Source organism: Carettochelys insculpta, chromosome 15 (genome assembly GCF_033958435.1).
Source record: "Carettochelys insculpta isolate YL-2023 chromosome 15, ASM3395843v1, whole genome shotgun sequence".
Lineage (NCBI taxonomy): Eukaryota > Metazoa > Chordata > Testudines > Carettochelyidae > Carettochelys > Carettochelys insculpta.
In genome coordinates, this window is record NC_134151.1 from 30,447,036 (window position 1) to 30,456,106 (window position 9,071).

General features: G+C 43.9%; 1 long non-coding RNA gene across 3 annotated transcripts in view; it reads left to right on the top strand.

The window, feature by feature from the left end:
- The window catches only part of LOC142021164 (uncharacterized), a 52,596-nt gene extending 43,877 nt beyond the window's left edge, over positions 1-8,719 (top strand). The window contains exons 1-3 of one of the 3 annotated variants that reach the window (XR_012647606.1): positions 734-826; positions 4,173-4,418; positions 8,640-8,719. This is a non-coding gene — a long non-coding RNA (uncharacterized LOC142021164). Of the gene's footprint in view, positions 1-733; positions 827-4,172; positions 4,419-8,567 lie in introns of those variants that run through there. The other 2 variants (XR_012647605.1, XR_012647607.1) reach the window with 2 other exon arrangements.
- The last annotated feature ends 352 nt before the right edge of the window (positions 8,720-9,071 follow it).

The following is a 9,071-nucleotide window of genomic DNA, read 5'->3' on the forward strand; positions in this document are numbered from 1 at the left end:
ATGCAGAGTGACAGCACAGGGCTCTGTGGCATTTCAAAGGGGCAACTGCCCTCTTTGCCCCTCCACCCCCATCATCAGGCCTATCTCAAACCAACGCAGGTTGCTTTTGGGTGAGGTTTGTTTTAAATCTCATATCAACTTAGTCAGCTCTTATGAATACTGACCCAGCTTCCTAAGAGGAGCGAGTAAGGGATGCCAGGATTGGCGAAGCCCCAGTGGAGGTGTTGGGGTTAGTTTAGTGTCACCTCCCCTCTCAGTTAGATTCAGTAGCCCTGGACCCAAGTGGTTGCCTGGGTGCTGAAGAAGGGCTGGGGGAGAAAAGGGAGATGAGTTTTGATTGTGGTCTGTGGATGCATTAACCTAGTTTCCTTTCTGTGACCTATTTGCTGAGTGCCCCAAGCAGACGGAGCACATAGATAACACAGGCAACTAACTAGTCAGCCCTGAGAGAAGGTAACAAGCTGCAGGAAGATTCACCAGGATGCTGTAGAACCTTAAGAACCCACAGGGCATCTGCACAAGCATGTGACGGACACGTGATCCCTTCATCACGGAGGAAGGGACCAAGGAGTTGATTTCCAGAAGCACCAAGCAGGCCCCACTCCAGCTGAAGTCAAGGGGAGCTGCTGGTCCTCAGCACCTTTGAGTAATCTGGCTCAACCTGCTGCCTCTACGTTTTACATTAGCGCAAGAAACCAGAGCCTTGGGATGAATAGATGCCTGGTCCCACCAAGAAAAAGGTGCAGTGGAAAGAACGATGGAGGTTTAATCTTGGTCACCCTGAATTAACAAAGGTTGGAGTTTGAGACAGATCATATTCCTGAAGGTATGTCTGCGCTTAACGGGAGATCAACCCTTGCAGGGTCTGGTAAAGACAAGCAACATTGATCTCTCTCTGGGGTCTTCAGTCGACCCCTTGTACTCCTGTTCTCATGAGGAGTAAGGAAGGTCGACAGGAGAAATGATCCTGTTGACCTCCCACAGTGAGGACAGTTGACTGCAGACACGTCGATTCTAGCTACACAACTGCTCTAGCTAGAATTGCATATCTGCAGTTGACAATGGGGTCTAGTATAGACCATGCCTGAGACTGATTGAAAGAATAAAAGGGTGGGTAGTGCAAACCCCTGGAAGAGTTTGAGACGTTTACAGATGATTGAAGCTTGAGAGGCTGTTGATGAAACTTGAGAAATAACCCAAGATAACCAAAAATGATCACTAGATGTATCTTTGAATGGACAAAGTATTCTTCCCCCTTTCTGTGGGAGGGGAAGAGCAGCATCTGCTGTGAAGTCACCTGGTTCTTCTCCATACCAACTCTCTGGATTTGGTAATGAAGTTCAATTTAGCCTTCTTCCTCACTTCCATAAGGGCAATTTTAAATAGTGATAGTAGCAGTTTACTGTGACTGCCCTTCAAATCTGCTACTAAAACATCACAGACCAAGGAGGTAACCTTTAGGTAACAAAAATAGAAGTTAGCCAGTGACAGTACAGATCATTTAAACTTACCTCTGAAAATATGACATTTTCTCTAGTTTCAGTCAGTTTTCAGAGCTGCAGGAAACAGCTGCAACTGTAGTTATGGAAAATAAGTGCCAATGACAGATAATGTGTACATATGCCAATCACCATGTACACAACCTGCCTTTGCAAAAGCCTTTGAGATCAGCAGAGGAAAGGTGACACATTAAACGCAAAGTATTATTATTGATCCTGCCCTACATTTTTTAGGAGAATAATTTTCCATCCTTCTTCCTTCACTAATGAACGTGGAATAGAAAAAATTTAGCCACTTAGCCAGAATGAAAAAGTTAAACCAAGTCCAGTTTCTAAGGGGGAAAATATTGGGTACTTTAACAGCTTTTAAATTGGCTCCATATGTATAGGCTAACTGCTCAATCAGTATTTTTTTTGGCTTTGAATTAGCTAGAAAGTCCTGCAGGCTAATAAACTAATTTGATCAAATTATGTTATTAGAGGCAAAAAATCTTTACATGTTATCTGAACTCTAAGTCTAGGTTATACGTTATACTGAGTCACAATGGAAAAGCAGCGACTATGCAGTTGGTTGTCTAATGCTCTTCCAGAACTAGGAAAGGTGACAGTGAAAAGGGCTTGTACACATAAGCAATTAACAAACAACTGGACATACAATTGTAATGGCATCCAGTATATTCTCATTTGTATTAGCGCACGTTAAAAAAAAATTGATCAAAAATATTTTGACCAAAAAACCCCCCAACAGTTTTTAAAATGTGACCCAAAAGTTTTTCCTAATAATCCCTTTTTTAAAGGAACCTGAAAATGAATTTATTTCAGTTTCTAGGTGTTCCTTTTCCACCCAACGTGTTCTCCAATGGCACTATGGAAGAGGGAGGAAACAGGGGCAGTAGAAGACACAGAAAGAGGTAGAAGGGGCAATGTTTCCTACAGTGTTTTCCATTCATGGGTGGAATAAATTTTCTCATGTACCAATGCCTTTGTGGGTGTGCACCACCAGTAGACACACATGCTGTTGGTTGTGGTTGCTGAGGGCACTCTGCTAATCATCTGGACAGCACCTGAATGTCTACTGGGTGGCCCAAGTGCTCATCTGATGGGGAACACTGAGGTGGGGGCTCAAAGCCTCGAAAAATTTCAAAACAAAAGATTACACACTTCAAATACATGAAGAAAAGCAAAACCCTGTTCTTCTTTGAAATCTGCAGCATGAAAGTGAATTCAACTTTTTTTTGTAACTTTTTCCTTTATGCCAACTCCAGTTATAGCATCTTCAGGCATCCTCTGGATTTTATGTTTGGCTTCGTAAGGTTAAGTTAATTCAGAGATAAAGGGGCTTGTCCCAGTGACTCAAATCTGCATTTTGAGTTCTAGGTTTTAAGGCCAGTTAGCATAGATATCCCACTACTGCGTCTATTCCCACTCTGCCACTAACCTACTGAGTGCCCCTGGGCAAATCACTTCATCTCTGCACTGCTGTTTCCCCACCCACTATTTGTCTAGATTGCAAAGTCTTTGTGGATGGAACTGTGTCTGAAGACATGTACAGCATCTAGCACAATAAGGGTCCAAATCCAGAGCTTTCAAGCTTTAATGAATTATAAATAATTGGCTAGAACAGCAACTCTTTCCTTTCACCCAAGATCAACTGGACAGAGCTTAAAGTCAACAGTGAAAGAATTTCAGATACTGACTTTTCATAATGAACATTACCAGCTCACAAACTACCTGCAAGAATTTGATCACCAGTCACATGATGGTATTTGTAACCTCTGTCTGTGTGTGTGTGAGAGAGAGAGAGAGAGAGAGAAAGAGAAAGAAAATAACTTAAAATGTGTTTCAGGTACTGTCCTGTAGCAACTCAGAATACTGCCAGATCTTTCAATAGCTCCCTGTTGGCTTTTGTTGGAGCTCATAAAATCTCGTAGAAGCTCATTTTTGTTCACAAAAGCATTTATGTCAGAAAAGATGTGTGATTTGCATGAATGGCTGGGGGAGAGGTGATATTTAGCACAACTGTCCTTTGGTTTGTTTCCCAGCACAGAATGCCAATGGCAGCAGGAGATGAAACAAATTATGAAGGAGTGTAAGAGACCACCCTAGGTTCATTGCTGGAAGAGAAGGGATGATATATGAAATAAAAGTTGTGGGTGAGATTAAAGTCCATGGAAGCAAAGGGCAGACCTGTTGAGTCAGGTGCCTCATTCCAAAGTTCCTAATTTCCTCCATTTTTTAAAAAATTAACTAAAATTTCCCTAGTCTTAAAACTTTTCAGATCTGTATTTTCTCCTCTCACTGCAGTTAACCGAATGGGGTGCATTTATTATATTTGAAAAATTAGCACTTTGCAATCTTCATAGCATGTCTGTTTTACCATGTTCAATTACCATGGAAATACAAAACACAACCCTGGGTTATTCGCGGTAAGATGACGTAGCTGTACTTCTGAAAGCCCAGATTGGGTGTTAATTATTTCCAATCACACATCAGCCAGACACCCAACAAATCCATGTTCCACCCACGGCCTGAGCTGTTGCACTTAGCTTGAAAACAAAGCCCCAGACAAGCTTTTGTTGGATTTATGTTTCACTGCAGGTATTGTGAATGTGCCTGGATCTTAGAGCTGAGTAGCTCCCCAAAATGTTTTCCTTGATGTTCTCTTTACTATAGAAAACATTTGCCCTAGTAATGGCCATGGTGTTCAATATGTTTGCTACTCATCACATATGGCGAACAGGATGCTGTGATGTGGCGAATATGGCTCCCGCTTGGTGGGATAAACCTGTGGCAGCAGCAGCAGTCTGAGCAGCGGCCGTAGTGATGGCTGTGGGGGCCCTGGTGGTGGCCTCAGCTGTAGCTGCAGCCCCAGCAACAGCCGTGGTGGCCCCGGCAGCTGTGGATCCAGCAGTGGCTGTGGTGAGTTGGCAGCATTAAATCTGAACTGGGAGCTTGGTTGTGGAGGAGCGGGAGGGCATTTATTTAGAGGGGGGCGGGGGGAAGGTTTATTATCACTTATATTAAGCTAACAGGATCATAAGTTGAGTTGCCACCCCCCAAAAAATTGGCTTTTGCCCCCTCGACCTAAAGAAAAATCACACTCAGGTCTCCTTGCCGTTTGGGTTTTTATTCCTTTTCTAGTCTTCAGAAGGCAGGATAAATCACAAACATTTTGGGAGAGCAAGTCGGGACGCACACAAGCGTGAGAGCCAATATATTGCCCTTCTAGGAGTTAGCACCTGGTTGCCATGGTGATTCTGCTGTCATTATGACATTGCTTGGCCAAGGTATGAGTACTGGAGCACTGAGCTAAGTCAGTGCTTAGCTTAGCCTCCAGGAGAGCTGGCTGGCGCTGTGCACTGCTGGAGCACTTCTGGAAATATCTTTGGTGTTCTTCTAGACACTTGGCAAATCAACTATCAATAAAAGCCAGGGAATTTTCTCACATGGCCAATTTAACAAATTGCAGTGTGGTACCTGTTAGTAGAGTTATGGTTCCCCAGGGGCCTTGCACCGGTGAATACTTAAAAACATTCTTCTGTCCTTCACAAGCTCGACCAATCCCATTTTACATGAGGAACTAATCAAAGGTTGTAACTCTAGCAGAACACCAACTGGGCTGGTGAGTCCAACTGTGGAATAGCCAAAGCTCTCTGCACATCAGTACATATTGACACTAAAAGACAAAGTCCCATCAGTTTTAATCCAGTTGTGGCTTTCAGGCAATGTCCATATGGTGTGTCTGTGTGGTGGGGTTGGCTACAGGTGGAGTTCAGCAGGAATTCTTCCTAATTTGGCCCCTGCTGGGTAGGCTAGCGATTAAGCAAAACTCCTCACTCACTTCAGGCTTTGATTTTGACAAGCACTGACCTTTGAGGCGCCTCCCCTTCATCTTCAAAATGAGGATGAGGGTGACTCTTTCCACAGTTATGAATTAGTTTTTGTTTGGCATTCTGAGATCCTTGGAGGACTCTATTATCTAAGGGCTTCATTCAAAGTGAATTACATTGCATAGAGACCCCATTTGTCTACATTGGACTTTCAGTCACCCCCTTACTGCTGCTAATATGATGAATATAATTAGAAAGTGATTTATTTCCTGGCTGGTAAATATGTTACTACCTATCATCAGTGGATCGCTTTCTCAATCTTTAAAATAGAGGTAATTTTCACGTACTGTATGATGTGTATTCTAGCTGAACAATGTTTGGCTCTTTTAAGAATTTTGCCAACCTGTGTTCAGGCACTTTAACTAGAATTAAAAATGCTATTCCTTAAAAGTTCAGTGTTTGAGGACATTTATAAATCTGTCTTTAACACAGCAACATTTTCCTATTTGTACTGGATTTGACCAGGCTACTCTATAGATGGGGCACAGTCACTTGGGGAGGCAGGGCAGGGCTGAATACACGTATACGAGCCTGTGCATTGCTCTATTACGGAGATAAAATAACATTTAACCACATTTTGACCCCTCTCTACCTCCTCTGTGGTGACCCTGGCAGCAGCCTCAACGGCAGCCCCAGCAACAGCAGATCTAGTGGTGACTCTGGTGAATTGCCAGAATTGAATTAGAATAGGAGCAGGAACTTTGGCTCTTGCGTATGGGGAAGGCATTTATTTAGAGTAGGGGTGGCTGGGAATGCCTGACTCTGGGGGAGTAGGAGGGCATTTATTTAGAGGAGGGTTGGGAGTGTCTGGCTCTGGGAAAGTGGTGGGGGGCATTTATTTGGGAGGGGGAATGTGGCAAATATGGAAAGAGGACAACCACAAGTGTGGAAATGATTGAATTCCTATTGGATGCTGGCTGCTGAGTAACGTGCCACAAAGTGCTAAGCTTATCTGACAGGGAACAAAAGCAGAGCTTAATGTCTTGCCAACTCAGATACTGAGTTTTCATAAGGAAAAATAACAGCTCACCAACTACCTGCCAGATCTGAAATTATTTTCAGGGGCTGACAAACAGTGAATAAATTCTAGATGACACCATGCTGTTCATAAACACTTGTCCAGAGGAAGATGATTAAAATGTAGTGGCATGGGTGGTGGGAGGATGCTAGTTAACACCCTTCACGCTCATTCATAGAAGAAGTGGGTCTGCCCGCAAAAGCTCATCACCTAATAAATTGTTTTGTTATTCTTTAAAGTGCTACATGACTGCTTGTTTGGTTTTTTTAGAATACAGACTAACAGGGCTACTTCTCTGTTACTATTCAACTTAGTTTTCAAGGCATTCCTGATTTTCATTGCCTCTTTCTTTGCTCTCCTGTTTTCCTGTGTGTGTGTGTTTGCTGATAATTTCTGGCCAGGACATCTGCCTCTGCACCCCAAGCTGGCATGAAATTTTCCCCATCACTTCAGAAATGTTGTGAAGAATACAGCAGACCCCAATGACAACGGTACTGTTCGCTGAGGTGTAAGTGGGTCAGAAGGCACCAGAACCTGGCTTTTATGACCATTCTGGACCTGCTCAGCCTGTAGTTGAAAAGCACTTTATTTGGATTCAGGAGGTGCCTTTGTATAGTTTCAAGAGCCAAGAGAACAAGGGGTAAGCAGGGTCACAAAGAATCACGATGGGCATTTCCATGCCCCCAATGTTGATTTTCTGGTTGGGGAAGAAAGTACCAGTCTGCAACCTTCTAAACAGACCAGAATTCCTAAAGATTCACACTCGCCTAGAGGCACTTTAAACAGCTGTCCTCTGACTTCACTCCTGAACTTCCTATTCTCAGGAGCTGTATGGGAAGAATGCAGAGAAATGATGAGCCATGCTCAGGCCAGAGGCATATGTGCAAATAGCGAATTATCTGCCCTCTCAGTTGTGAAGCACTTGACTCTAGATTGTTTAAAATGTACAGAAACAGACTGAAATAATTGAGAACAGTGCACAGAACCTGATTTGTCTGCATAGTAACAGAGAGATAGCCATGTTAGTCTATATTCAATCAAAACAAAAACGCAGTCCAGTAGCACTTTAAAGATTAACAAAATAATTTATTAGGTGGTGAGCATTCGTGGGACAGACCCACTTCTTCAGACCATGATTTGTCTGCATCTCTCTTGCCCCCACATCTCCACTGTCCAGAACTGGCTAATGTGCATCTTGTATGCGGGGGAATCCTGTGACTGCAGCGAATGTCTGTGGCAAGGAGGGAGCTCCACCTTCCTACTCATTCAGGCTACTGGGAGACTTATAAGGAAGAAGTGATTGACAAGAGCTGTCAACAGTGTTTTCTGTAAGCTGAGCACTTGGGTGGTCACCCAGGAGAGGGTCAGGTGCTGCCCAGCTGATTAGCAGAGCACCCCAAGCTGGCAGCGTATTTCTGTTGGTGGTGCACATCCCCATATGCTTTGGTGCATATAACAAAATTTATTGTGCCCGTGGGTGGAAAAAAATGGAGGGAACCTTGGCTGTAAGCAGGGAAGAATCCTGGATTTTAGGGGGTCCTGGCAATGAAATCTGAAGCTGAGTCATATATCACTAAAATGTGATCATCACACTTTCCAAGAATGCAAGCCCAATGCCCACAGGGGTCCCCTGAATCTTAACTAATCCCCCTGCTTGCAGGCTCATCTGAGAGGCCAAAGACAGAATGTGTCAGGAGCAGTGTCCCTCTAATTTTTTTCCATCCCTGGGCAGAATAAATTTTGTCATGTGCACCCAGGCATGTGTGGATGTGCACCACCAGTAGAAACACATGCATGGGTGGCTGTGAGTGCTCTGCTAATCAGCTGGGTGACTCCTGAGTAGCTTCAGAAGCATTCATCTTACAGGGAACACTGGTCAGAAGATAGTCCTAACCTCTCATTTATAGCCAAGACTCTTGGGTTAAGGCTGAATCACATAGGCATGCAACGAAGGGTCCTGTGGCACCTTATCAGATGAAGTGAGTCTGTGCTCATGAAAGCTCATGCTCAAAACTTTTCTGTTAGTCTGTAAAGTGCCACAGGACCCTTCGTTGTGTTACAGATCCAGACTAACACGGCTACCCCTCCGATATTTAATAGGCATGCAGTGGGAGACACTTTCTAAATCTGTGGGAGAACTGATTTGTCTTTCTTGGTAAGCAGTGAGAATTGTGAGAAGGCACTGGAGGACTATCAGCACTTGAGTTACTTCACCTGTATCTTTGTTGCAAGGTGGATGGAAAAGTGAAACCTGGGTTTTAACACTCTTCACCTACTCCTGGATCAGTTTGCCTGGTATGAAAGCATCACTCAATTCAGGTGAGAGGTTTTTGTATGTAGACGATATTTTGTGACAAAACTATTGACAGATTGCATCCAGATAGCAAAGTGGATCAAAAGAACAATCTGTTCTGTTGACAGAGTGGCCAGACTGCCCGGCTGTTCTACTGGCAAAACAGCCAACCAGAAGCACAGCAGACAGGGTTCCTGACACAGTGTCCTGAGAGCCCTGTCTGTCAACAGAACAGATTGCTCTTTCGACTGGCTTTCCATCAACAGAGCTCTGTTTCAAGAAGTGTTCTTCCTCATGGCGAGTGGGGTACAGTTGTCGACAAAAGTGCTGTGTTCTGTCAACTTACTGTCGACAGAACGCCCTTGGGAATC